We start from the raw sequence: 14,815 nt of genomic DNA on the forward strand, positions 1-14,815 counted from the left end.
CACACAATCCACTAACACGAACACACACAAACTGTGGGCTAGGTGAGGTCCTGGAATGTAGATGCTATGCGCCCAATGCGTTCTAGGTAGGGAAAGGGAGGAGCTGTGTGTCAGGTGAGTGGGGGTTCCAGGAGAATTCTCCCAGACAGACACCCTCCTTCCTCATCCCGATTCCTGCTGTTTGATCTGCCTGGCAGTCTTTTCATTCATAGGCCTATCACCCTGTCTCACACTGGCTTTGAGAAATCAAATCAAATGTTATTTGTGACATACACATGGTTAGCAGATGTTAATGCGAGTGTAGCGAAACGCTTGTGCTTCTAGTTCCGACAATGCAGTAATATCTAACCTAACAATTTCACAACATTTTACCTTATACACACAAGTGTAAAGGAATTAATAAGAATATGTACATAAAAAAATATATATGAATGAGTGATGGCCGAACGGCATAGGCAAGATGCAGTGGATGGTATAGAGTACAGTATATACATATGAGATGAGTAATGTAGGGTATGTAAACATATAAAGGTGGCATTGTTTAAAGTGGCTAGCGATACATTACATCAAGATGGCAAGATGCAGTAGATGATATAGAGTACAGTATATACATATGAGATGAGTAATGTAGGGTATGTAAACATTAGTGGCATTGTTTAAAGTGGCTAGTGATAAATGTATTACATACATTTTTCCATTATTAAAGTGGCTGGAGTAGAGTCAGTATGTTGGCAGCAGCCACTTTGATAAAGCTGCTGCGCATCCTACCTTCCTACCACCTGGACACACACACACACACACACACACACACACACACGCACACAAAGTGGAGTTGTTGGAACAAGTCCTGTGAGTGATTAGCATTCAAGCCGCGGCGATTACAGAAAACTGTATAACATGCATGAGGGAATTACACCACTAATACAAGTGTCATTAGTCGCGTACTTGATGTGTTTCACCGTTCTGACTGACATGGAGGGAGAAAAAAGACAGCAAGAATCTCCATGCCTGGCAGAAGACTTAATTAAATTGTTCTTGCAAGTTTGGGGCAGAGAAAATGAGGAAGGTCGCCTTAATTTTTTTATGAAGGTAAGACAAAAGAGAGCAATAGATGAAAAAGCAACCCCCGCTATTCTGAGATGAGCTACTCCAGCTACTAGATTCAGCCGTGGGACGATTTTTTCTTGACGAATGGTCGGGGGCCGGAACATAATTACAAATCATTTGTAGTCTGCAAATTGACTGCAAGAAGCCCATACAGATAGCATACTTGACTAAAACATAATAATTTCACACTTTGCTTATATTTGTGTATGATCACGTGTCTCTCTATTATACACGGGAATACCTCTCCCCCCTCCCCCCCAATTTGTTTGTATATATATATATATACAGTACATTCGTAAAGTATTCAGACCACTTGACAATTTCCACATTTTGTTACGTTACGGCGTTATTCTAAAATCGATTAAAGGGAGTTTTTTCTTCATCAATCTACACACAATACCCCATAATGACAAAGGAGTTTTGAAAATTGTTGCAAATTTTATAAAAATAAAAATCTGAAATATCACATTACATAAGTATTCAGACCCTTGTCTGTTGGCCCTGCATTAAAGACCAAAATTGGTTCAAGAAAATAGTGATGAATCAAAATATATACCAGTTTCATTTCAGTACCAAAGAATTGACAGCTGTGCCTCTATATAGATTGCAAAAGAGTTGGGAAGAGATTTTCGATGTACTGATTCCATGGCACATGATTTATGAATTGACACTCAAAACGACGCCGGATTTAAAACTTTGAATTTTCCGATTTAAGTTATTATAAAAAATGATTGCAACCAATAGAATGCTATATATATATATATGAGGGAATACAACCTCACCAGCTCTGCAGGTATTGCTGTGAAGAGACAGAGTCATTAGATCTTTTTTTTTGGTACTGTCCATATGTAGCTCGTTTTTGGTCACATTTCCAGGAATGGCTGAAGTATTGCAACATTTACCTGGAGCTAACGCTGCAAACAGCAATACAAGCAATCACAGCACAGTTGAAAAATATATGTCAAATAGAAATCGGGCGGTGTTAAGAGATAGATGGGAGGGAGGGGTTGAATGGAGCTGAAGGGTGGGACTAATAACAACAAGATAACAAATGTAAAATATACTGTATCTGTAAAATGTATAAGGGTTCAGAACATTTGTGAAATAAGCAAATAGAAATCAAACTGGATGGACATCAGAAATCGTGTAACAGAAATGTGTATTTGTATGTACAGTTGAAGTCAGAAGTCTACATACACCTTAGCAAAATACATTTAAACTCAGTTTTTCACAATTCCTGACATTTAATCCTCGTAAACATTCCCTCTCTTAGGTCAGTTAGGATCACCACTTTATTTTAAGAATGTGAAATGTCAGAATAATAGTAGAGGGAATGATTTATTTCAGCTTTTATTTCTTTCATCACATTCCCAGTGGGTCAGAAGTTTACATACACTCAATTAGTATTTGGTAGCATTGCCTTTAAATTGTTTAACTTGGGTCAAACGTTTCAGGCAGCCTTCCACAAGCTTCCCACAATATGTCGGGTGAATTTTGGACCCTTCCTCCTGACAGAGCTGGTGTAACTGAGTCAGGTTTGTAGGCCTCCTTGTTCGCACACGCTTTTTCAGTTCTGCCCACAAATTTTCTATAGGATTGAGGTCAGGTCTTTGTGATGGTCACTCCAATACCTTGACTTTGTTGTCCTTAAGCTATTTTGCCACAACTTTGGAAGTATGCTTGGGGTCATTGTCCATTTGGAAGACCCATTTGCGACCAAGCTATAACTTCCTGACTGATGTCATGAGATGTTGCTTCAATATATCCATATATTTTTTCCCCTCATGATGCCATCTATTTTGTGAAGTGCACCAGTCTCTCCTGCAGCAAAGCACCCCAACAACATGATGCTGCCACCCCCATGCTTCACGGTTGGGATGGTGTTCTTCGGCTCGCAAGCTTCCCCTTTTTTCCACCAAACATAACGATGGTCATTATGGCCAAACAGTTCTATTTTTGTTTCATCAGACCAGAGTACATTTCTCTACATTTCTCCACATTGACCCACTGGAATTGTGATACAGTGAATTATAAGTGAAATAATCTTTCTGTAAACAATTGTTGGAAAAATTACTTGTGTCATGCACAAAGTAGATGTCCTAATCGACTTGCCAAAACTATAGTTTGTTAACAAGAAATTCATGGAGTGGTTGAAAAACGAGTTTTAATGACTCCAACCTAAGTGTATGTAAACTTCTGACTTCAACTGTATATATATTTATTTTTGCTCAGACAACTTGGGGGTACAAATAAAACCACCTGCGGTCCAAATTTTCCTGAGCTACTCTACTGTATACTCTCTTTAGAGGAAGGATGGAATAACATAGAACAGAATAACTTGGTTAAGATTCAAGGAGTTATCTCTATCCATCTCCTAAGTATGTGTCAATGCCATCTCTCCCAAACAATGTTATTTACAGTATAAAGATATTTTCATACATTGCACTCAAAGCCCTCACAGTCACAATAGTGAGTGTCCTTCACTAGTGTTTTTGGTGATTGGGGAAAGAAATTCACATGCAACCTTTTTAGAATTGTAACTCATTGTCTTCATGTGTCATTGTGTCATAACAGTTCAAAACAGTTCCAAACAAAAGTGAATGTATGTGTACATTGTCTGCAGCTGAATAGCTCCATCAAAACAAAGGAGTCAGTTGGCAAAAGGGAAGTGTACATACACCCTTAGCACCTTTTCTTCTATCCAGAACCTTAAAAGGTTATTCGGCCGTCCCCATAGGAGAACACTTTGAAGACCCCTTTTTGGTTCTAGTTAGAACACTTTTGGTTCTAAGTAGAAGCCTTTTGGGTTCCAAGTACAACCCTTTCAACAGACAGTTCTACATGGAACGCAAAAGGGTTCTACCTAGAACCAAAAAGTGTTCTACCTGGAACCAAAAATAACCCTTTTGGAACCTTTTTTCTAAGAGTGTAAGAAAAAGAGGGAGGAGATATGTGCTGTTATACTGGGTTAAATCAACATGCCTTTTACTATCGGATCATAACCAAAGCAAGAATCAAAAGTGAACAACAATGATTATGATTATGTTGATGATGGTGTTGATAATGGTCACGATGAAAGTGTTTCTGCTGCATTGCTGATCACATGAGAGGTGAGAGGAAGGTATACTGTACAGAGTAGGCTCTGTAGAAAAGCCATTAAATATGATGTTCTTTGTTCTCTTTTCCTCTCTCACCAAAATGATATTCATGTATGCATGGGAATGTCTGGTTCTTTCCCTCATTGCTTTATCTTGACTTGTCTCACAGCCTCCTGGTGTAGCGCCTAGCTGCCTCCCTGCCATGTCTATTTTACATTCAGTGACACATTAAAGGTATGCTGGGCCTCAATGTTGTAATAAGATTACAGATACTTTAGAAAAACTAGATGATTACTTCGAGGATTAGTTTTAAATTCAGAAAGGATGTTTGCAAAAACAAATATTTGACACTTCTCTGTTTTCTCAATGACATTCAAATTAGCATTGAAAAAAGACACAAGTTTATATTTGTTCAACGTGAGCGAGTCTGACCATAAGTCAGAGACCACTATGATGACACACCAAATGTGTTTGATGGATCGCGGGAAAATAACGGAAATAGGCTTTTGTAGGCTACAGTCCAAGCTATGTCTTCCAATGGTGCGACTGCTGTCGGCAGAGATTATCCAACTTGAATAAACGCTTGGAGGTAAGGATAACAGCAGTGGTGAAGTCTTCGGCGATACGGACATCACTTATTATTGATATCTACATAGCACATTGATGTGAATCACACTGCTTCTCTCTCATTTAGCTATTTGCGCTTAACGGATTGTGATTGTTGTGAATGGCTGTTCACAAATCTATATGTGTATTTGAACTCAATAATGATTGAATTCAAGAAGTTTAAGCTGCCTGTCAATCAATTGTTTTTGAAACCAGTGAACATACAGTGAAAATGAGCTCTTGCAACAGCTGCATAGTTCGGATCCCAGCCTATGGAATAAAATGTAGGCTTTTATTGCTCAATCTAATTCAAATCTAATTGCTGATTTAAAAAAAAATCCATAGGCCTAATGGACACATGCTCTAACTCACACACTTTTGATAGACTTAAAGGGGCAATCTGTAGTTTCTACATCCATTTTTTGGATTTATAAGTTATATATATATATATATCCATTGATTCTTGAAGAATATAACTTATAAATGCCTCATGAGCTTAGTTCAACTGTCACACACCATGAGATATAAGCTTGTTTTTCTCCAATGTTTGTACACATTGTAAATGTAAACACACACTGTATAGCTTCTTAACATGGTTAAAACAATACTTTTGATATCATGGATGGTCAGTCCTTGCATCCATAGCTCTGTCTATTAATCTGAGAGTGGTTACATTTCTCCAGGCCCATCCCTCAGCTTTTTACCAAAACAGAGGCGGGGTGCCGTTTTGTTATTGTTTCATCTGTGGAGTTGACCTTTAAACAGCTACATATTATCAAGATATCAAAGACTCCCAATCGCGTCCGGATATGATACAGCCTGGATTCGAAGCAGGGACTGTAGTGACGCCTCTTGCACTGAGATGCAGTGCCATAGACCGCTGCACCACTCCGGAGCTCATCTAGGAGGAAAGTAATCTAAAAATAACTGAATGTAATCAGATTACATTACTGAGTTTGGGTAATCCAGAAGTTACGTTACTGATTAAAATTTTGGACAGGTAACTAGTAGCTGTAACGGATTACATTTAGAAAGTAACCTACCCAACCCTGGTCCCCACAATACATACCCACTTAACAGTAGCAGTCATTTACTGTATGGAACTACAGGTTACTGCGGCATAATGCATAATGTAATATAATGTAAAATCATAATACATACGACTGCAATAGGAGACATTTAACTATCCCCAAGTGCAGTTTCGTGTACAAATTCAAGGTTGGTAATATAAAAATGAAGCAGGTAACATCCTCTCACTTCACACAGGCAGGTAACAGCAATATTTCTCCACTAGCAGAATAACTTCCTTTCATTCCGCTAATTAACTGGGAAGCAGTAATAGATGTATTCACATGACATTTTACACTTGCCATTTAAAACAACTCCAGAGAATATTTAATAAAGCCTATCGCATTTGTTGCCCTGTCTCCATCTATAAAACAAAACCTACATTTCAATTAATGCGGACAACATTAATCAAGTCTTTACATTCTGTGTTTGTCAGCGATATTGTGTTTAGCGTCTTCGGCTGTTGATGATAGAAACGCGTTATAATGAACTCATTATGATCGCAACTTTTAGTTACAGACGAGACAGAAAGAAGAGAGAAGCCCTTTTCCACTACGGTGTAGTGTTGTGCTAAGCGATGCTTAGAGCCAGAGTTAATTTAGTAGAAAATTGGGTTCTAACAGCACTGGCACTTTCAGAGATGTTTCTTAAATAGATTGTAAATATATGTGAATAACTACGCAGAGCACTGAAACAACACAACAAGCCGGAGATAGAGAAAGTCAATTTGAAGTTACATTGAAGAATGAAATTGTAAAAACAAAAAGTAAATTATGTTGGAGATGATAAGGAGAAGAAATAGACAACGCCCTAGGCTCTGTTAAATGAGGTCATCATTATCACTTTGGCTGTTCAGCATCTAAAGTAGGTCTATAGTAAACACTTGCCCGGGGTGGTCAATCTTGTGGTATAAGACAACAGCAGTGTTAAACCATGCATGCACGCAGACACTAACACGAAAGCGCACGGTCCCACAATGACCTACGGTCAGGGCTGGGGCTCGGTCATAAAGACTATTTTATTGGTTTCCTACTACAATCCAATCTAATATCACATACAAGGCCTGTATTGGAGAGCAATAACAGTTACAGCCCTGATTCAGAAATGCCCTAAATAGACTAAGAGTATTGAGTAATAAAGTAACATTCAGGTGGAGGTTCCATGGGTTACCTTTTCCAATTAAGTCGAGGAAGACAAGGATTACACACAAAAAGCCAATAAGATTTCATTGTATGCACAATTGGGAGTTATACAGTCTGTGGTTTAGAAAGTGCTGAGCATACAGTAAGTGCTGCTGCAGCCATAAGAAAATGTTCCTCCTTCCAATAAATGTATCACAATACAGTATTTTCATTTGGAGCTTGTGAAAGTACACATGGGCATTTCCATCTAAAAGGATCCATGAGCACCAACATGTGAAGTTCATAAGAGCATATCAAATTGGGTGTTAAATGAAAGTTACGAGTCTATATTTTTAGGAAATGAAGGCATAGATATATATTTTTTAATGATTTTCAATCTTAAAAAGTATGCATAAGTAAAGGTTTTGATTTCTGGATAAAAAGATGGAAAATATGTCTTAGAAAACATCTATCCGAATAGTTGTAAAATGTATCAGAAATACATCAAAACACAATAATGTTGACGTAAAGACCCCTGCCAACTAATATAAATTCTTATATTTAGTTTTGTAGAAATTGTTTACCTTCTATAAGTTTAAGAAATATTGCTTTGTGTCTTGTAATTCCGTTACCAAAAACACACATATCTTTGAGGGTGCCACACAGGATTTTTTTTGTAATTTCAGAAAATGTCCATAATATAACTGGTGCTAATAGTGGAATGATTGTGTTTCACTGTGATATTCCCCTTCTGATTACTCCCGCCAGAGCGGAATCTGTTGACAAACTGCGAAAGCTGTTCTGACTCTCCACTGTGTTATCCAGTGGAAACCGCTAATTCCCTGGTAACTTTCGATTTTGTCCCACCAACTTTAGTTATAGGGATTTTACTAATATCAATTGTATTTATGAATTAAGTAATTAAAACGCGCAAAAAAAATCAGTAATTCTGTACTTTACTGCACTGTACTGAATTCTGCTCTACCATACTATGTTTTATTGTACTCTACTGAACTCTACCCTACTCTACTCTGCTGTATTGTACTGCACTGTACTGAATTCTGCTCTACCATACTATGTTTTATTGTACTCTACTGAACTCTACCCTACTCTGCTGCATTGTACTGTACTGTACTCGTCTGTGCTTTGCTGTGCTGCGCTGTGATGTCCAAACTTGTGAAACACGAGGATAATTAAATTAATATCCATAATTATGCATTTCTATGTAGTACAGATCAGGGACCCAACCCATGATGTAATTCCGTTACCGGGTGTTAATCCACTTAATATACTGTAGTTCTATAACTCAATCTTTAACATTTAATTCGGAACAGAGTTTTTGGAAAACATGGTCGCATAAAAACCTGAGGGAGATTCTACTGTAAAATTCTTCCACAAAATTTGGTTTTGTAAATGCTTTAGTGTACATTGTTACAACTAGCCCTTGAGCATATTCAATTCAATATTTTAGTTTGGCATACATTTTAAAGTGAAGAAAACGAGTCAAAGTGTAATCCGTTACTGTGGAATTGCCCACATCCTCAACACTCATCGCTGTTGGAACAGCAGTATAAAGACCAGACCATTACATTTTTTTACATTTAGTTTATTTAACCTTTATTTAACAAGGCAAGCCAATTAAGAACAAATTATTATTTACAATGACGGCCTACCAAAAAGCAAAAGGCCTCCTGCGGGGACTGGGGCTAGAATAAAAAATAAAAATATAGGACAAAACACACATCACGAGAAGAGAGACACCACAACACAACATAAAGAGAGACGTTTCCCATTAGTGCTCTATGCACACCCTTGACACAAACAGCCCAGGCACTTGACAATCTAAAGCCTTCCCTGTATCAAGGACTCTGGGTGAAGTGAATACATACGCCTAACTGATATACATACTATGCATATGTGATTAGTTTGCTATATAACTGGACCGACGCGTGGGTGCTGTTTTATGTAAACTGTTATTGTTTTGCATACTGAGAGGGATGACACCGACCCAAAGCACAGCAGCTATGCTCTCTCTCTCTCTTCTCTCTCTCGCTCCACCTTCCTTTTAGCGCCAACCCTCCACTTAGCTAGCTCGACCCTGGGCTCATCAGCATTCAGTGATGTAGCAGCGTAGCTAGCGATCATAGTAAGTGTCATCCTTGACATCTCTCCGTGTCGCTCTGAGCCCATTAGCTTAGTCACACACACACATCTCCAAAAACATCACTTTACACTGATTAACATCACACGCACATACACCAATACACACACGCTTCCACAAACATCACTTTACCCTGAGTAACATCACATGCACAAACACACGCGCTTCCACAAACATCACTTTCCACTGAGCAAGGCTGAATGAGGCCTGGATATTGCCCTGTAGCTGAAATACACAGACACAGACACACACACACACACACACACACACACACACACACACACACACACACACACACACACACACACACACACACACACACACACACACACACACACACACACACACACACACACACACACACACACACACACACACAGGGAACCAGCTGGGAGGGGTCTCTACTCTCTCGCTCTCTCTCTGTTTTAATCAGTTGTTTTTCTTCCCTGGTACTCTATATTGTAACTTAATCATTTTCCGAACAATCCTTATAACTCTGCCAAAACGGTCCCACAAATGCCGCCATCCCCTAAATGAATGTGTTGAATAATACATCCATCTCCTCATTGATCTTTACTGGGGTACAGTCGCTTAGTAGAGACAGAGGATTGTGTGCAACTGTGTGTCGTGTCAGACAATCCGCCCTGAATGTCTGACAATGCCCTGCACCAAGGGCCCACGCTGCAAGAATACAAGATGGAGAGGAGATGAGGGATAAGGGGGGGAGGAGATTAATGACCTGACAAGTGGACGGAGTGTCAATTTTATGTTGAGGACAGCCAGGCCCAAGAAAGGACATGACATTCAGAAAGCACTTATGAAGAGGACATTAGAATGTTCTTCAGTTTCCCTTGAAGCCAGACAGCCAGGCATGGAAACAACAGGCAAATTCCTAAAATTCACCACAGAAAATGGGTGTGTCTGTAAATGTTTATTGTCCTCATCTAATAATAACTGGAGAAGTCAACATGTTATAACATAGGATGGTTGACGGTTGAGAAATGTAATCTGTCATTAATTTGATATAGCCTCTCCCCTTAGATCCTGTTCTAGAGTAATTACCCTATTCCAAATCATGTTGATGGGGAATGCTTATTGGAATGCTAATCTGTAAATTGGGTTTCCAGTTTAGCAGTAGGGCTTCCTATAGTAGGGTTCCTATAGATCGAGCGGAGTGGAGTTTCCCATATTCTCCCCCATAAGGGGGAAACTCACTCCCCCTATTCTGGGTAAGTCAGAGGGGGTAACACTAAATGGCCTGTCATTGTCGTAAGGAATCCACTATATTCGTGCCTCAAATAATAAAGTATGAAAAAGCATGTTTTACTGTAGCCAGCAGCATACCACCCTGCATCCCACTGCTGGTGTGCTTCTGAAGCTAAGCAGGGTTGGTCCTGGTCAGTCCTTAGATGGGAGACCAGATGCTGCTGGAAGTGGTTTCGGAGGTCTAGATGGAGGCACTCTTTCCTCTGGTCTAAAAAAAATATCCCAGGGCAGTTGCCCTGTGTAGGGTGCTGGCTTTTGGATGGGACGTTAAACGGGTGTCCTGACTCTCTGTGATCACTAAAGATCACATGGCACTTATTGTAGGGGTGTTAACCCTATGTCCTGGCTAAATTCCCAATCTGGCCCTCATACCATCATGGTCAACTAATCATCCCCAGCTTACAATTGGCTCATTCCTCTCAATTGGCTATTCCCCAGGTTGTTGCTGTTAATGAAAATGTGTTCTCAGTCAACTTACCTGGTAAAAAAAAGGGTTAAATATATTTTAAAAATGTGGTGACATGTTTAATCAAAAAGCACAGCGGTAATCTGAAGTCAGCCTTACAATTTATCCTGGCTGAATGAACTGAGGCAAACTTCCTGCTCTCTCTCTCTCTCTCTCTCTCTCTCTCACACACACACTGTCTCTCTCTTTTGATTTTTTCTCATTGTTTTCCCAGCAATTTCTCCCCGGTCAGTCCCTCTCCTCAGCAGACAGTGAGAGCCAGAACCAGGTGGGGGTGTTGGTAGAGTGGGCAAAAAGTCAAGTTCAACGCACAGAGCAGAGCCACCCCCAGCCCCAGGGACGGAAACAGCCAGAGTGACCAGAGTCAGCAGACCACATGCATGACAGAGCCCATTGTTGTGGGTCCCTGTGAGAGCCTGCTCCGGCTGCCAACAACGCTGTGGAGAGACGGACGTTCCAACTTCCCTGCCTTCAAACTGCCTGTATTACCACTGACAAAGATGGGTGTATGTGTGTGTGTGTGTGTCTACATGTGTGCATGCATGTGTAACCACAGTCAGGCATGTGGAGTGGCTTCTCAGAGCCTGCCCATACATGTTGCCCTATCCTTTTCCTAAATCAATAGCTCTACAGGATAGGACAGCAGGAGGGCAGAGCCACTGACAGAGGAACAGAGGTCCAATTCAGGACTGTATCCAGAGCTGCATTCCAGAGTTGTAGTCCCAGTTTTCCTGGCCTGGGTCCACTCTGGCCTAACACCCAGGCATCTGTCTTCCTGTCAGGGCCACATACCACCACCTGCTGCCCCACCTGGAACCCAAATGGACGCCACTGTATGTGTGCATTGGAATGGGTGAAGGACAAACATGGCCTCCTTGGTGGGTGGCTCTTGTTGCTCTCGATACTGTCTCTATCCCCTAATGCTGAAGCATGGTTTGTTCACTTCGCAGCAAATCACAGAACCGATATTCAGTACCTTCTCTGAGTTAACAGGCCTTTAGTGTACAAAAATATGATTCTAAAAAATTGAAATACAAGGTCAGGAACTCGATCACCTCAGCAACTGGATAAGATGGCACTGCAGTGGATAGCAGCCGTTTTACGGGCTCTTGTCCAATTCTGCTATCTTGTGTATTTTTATGCTGATCTGAATTGTTTTGTACATAATGTCTCCACCATCATTTCCTATGACAGAAAACAACTTCTGGACATCAGAACAGCGATCACTAACCTCGATTTAGACTAACATTTTTACATTAACGAGTCAGCAGCTCTGGATGTTCTGCTTACTCCGGACCAGGCCTTAATCCCCGGGACTCGAAAGAGGAAGCGGTGGAGAAACCAAGGCAGGCGAGTCGGCACCCTGACGAGACTAAGTTAGCGAGTAAATACACCACCGTTGCCCTCTGTTCTATTTGGCGAACGTGCATTCACTGGAGAATAAACTGGATGAGCTCCGTTCGAGACTATCCTATCAATGGGACCGGAAAAACTGTAATATATTACGCTTCTCAGAGTCATGGCAGAACAAGGACATTTTTCCATTTTGTTACTTTACAACCTTATTCTACAATAGAGTACATCCCCCTCATCAATCTACCCACGATACCACATAATGACAAAGCAAAAACAGTTTTTTTAAAATTTTTGCTAATTTATATACAGTGGGGAGAACAAGTATTTGATACACTGCCGATTTTGCAGGTTTTCCTACTTACAAAGCATGTAGAGGTCTGTAATTTTTATCATAGGTACACTTCAACTGTGAGAGACGGAATCTAAAACAAAAATCCAGAAAATCACATTGTATGATTTTTAAGTAATTAATTTGCATTTTATTGCATGACATAAGTATTTGATACATCAGAAAAGCAGAACTTAATATTTGGTACAGAAACCTTTGTTTGCAATTACAGAGATCATACATTTCCTGTAGTTCTTTACCAGGTTTGCAAACACTGCAGCAGGGATTTTGGCCCACTCCTCCATACAGACCTTCTCCAGATCCTTCAGGTTTCGGGGCTGTCGCTGGGCAATATGGACTTTCAGCTCCTTCCAAAGATTTTCTATTGGGTTCAGGTCTGGAGACTGGCTAGGCCACTCCAGGACCTTGAGATGCTTCTTACGGAGCCACTCCTTAGTTGCCCTGGCTGTGTGTTTCGGGTCGTTGTCATGCTGGAAGACCCAGCCAGGACCCATCTTCAATGCTCTTACTGAGGGAAGGAGGTTGTTGGCCAAGATCTCGCGATACATGGCCCCATCCATCCTCCCCTCAATACGGTGCAGTCGTCCTGTCCCCTTTGCAGAAAAGCATCCCCAAAGAATGATGTTTCCACCTCCATGCTTCACGGTTGGGATGGTGTTCTTGGGGTTGTACTCATCCTTCTTCTTCCTCCAAACACGGCGAGTGGAGTTTAGACCAGAAAGCTCTATTTTTGTCTCATCAGAACACATGAACATCTCCCATTCCTCCTCTGGATCATCCAGATGGTCTTTGGCAAACTTCAGACGGGCCTGGACATGCGCTGGCTTGAGCAGGGGGACCTTGCGTGCGCTGCAGGATTTTAATCCATGACGGCGTAGTGTGTTACTAATGGTTTTCTTTGAGACTGTGGTCCCAGCTCTCTTCAGGTCATTGACCAGGTCCTGCCGTGTAGTTCTGGGCTGATCCCTCACCTTCCTAATGATCATTGATGCCCCACGAGGTGAGATCTTGCATGGAGCCCCAGACCGAGGGTGATTGACCGTCATCTTGAACTTCTTCCATTTTCTAATAATTGCGCCAACAGTTGTTGTCTTCTCACCAAGCTGCTTGGCTATTGTCCTGTAGCCCATCCCAGCCTTGTGCAGGTCTACAATTTTATCCCTGATGTCCTTACACAGCTCTCTGGTCTTGGCCATTGTGGAGAGGTTGGAGTCTGTATGATTGAGTGTGTGGACAGGTGTCTTTTATACAGGCAACGAGTTCAAACAGGTGCAGTTAATACAGGTAATAAGTGGAGAACAGGAGGGCTTCTTAAAGAAAAACAGGTCTGTGAGAGCCGGAATTCTTACTGGTTGGTAGGTGATCAAGTACTTATATGTCATGCAATAAAATGCAAATTAATTACTTAAAAATCATACAATGTGGGGGGCGGAGCTAGCATGTTGGAGTGAACGGCAGTGTGTGAGAGGCTCCTGCAACTTTTTTGCGAAATAATCTAACTTAACCTACTTTATGATACTTTTTACAACAAAAGTGTCTTTCTAATACAACATTGTAACTTTCTGTGTAAAAATGCCGAGTAATAAGCGACCAAAGGACAATAAATCCACATCGGAGGCCTACTCCACACCAAACAACGAGACAGACATGGCGGAAGGTACAGGCAACAACGTGACACTTACAGAACTTACCCGAACTTTGGGAGAACTACGTGTTGCTTTAGCTGAGGATCTTAAGGCTACTATTGCTGAACTGGACACCAAAATCGAGAGCACCATTCGAACGGTCGCTTCGCAGGGCCAGAGTATTGTGGACCTTGAGAAAGCTTCTGAATTCAACGCTGGTAGGATCGACGAGTTAGAGAAGCTATGCTCGTCACTGCAGGATAGGGTGCAGAGGCTTTCTGTGAAAGTGGTTGACCTGGAGGGCCGTTCCAGACGTAATAACCTTCGCGTTGTTGGTCTGGCAGAGGGGGTAGAGGCGGGCTCTAGCCCCACCGACTTCTTCGCCAAGCTATTGAAGGATGCAATGGGATTGGATGTTTTGGCTTCGGACCCCCAGCTGGACCGTGCACATCGCGCCCTTGTCCCAGTGCCTGGACCGGGCCAACGTCCTCGCCCAGTAATCATCTGTTGTCACAGTTTCAAGACCAAGGATCTTATCCTGCGCGAGGCCCGAATGAGGGGCAACCTGTTACATAAAGGTCACCCCTTCCGT

General features: G+C 41.3%; 1 protein-coding gene across 1 annotated transcript in view; it reads right to left on the reverse strand.

Annotated features, from left to right (window-relative positions):
• LOC129817731 (LHFPL tetraspan subfamily member 7 protein-like) overlaps positions 1 to 14,815 on the reverse strand; it is a 221,567-nt gene that overhangs the window by 147,970 nt on the left and 58,782 nt on the right. The window lies entirely within an intron of this gene.

The sequence above is a fragment of the Salvelinus fontinalis genome, chromosome 2 (assembly GCF_029448725.1).
Source record: "Salvelinus fontinalis isolate EN_2023a chromosome 2, ASM2944872v1, whole genome shotgun sequence".
NCBI lineage: Eukaryota > Metazoa > Chordata > Actinopteri > Salmoniformes > Salmonidae > Salvelinus > Salvelinus fontinalis.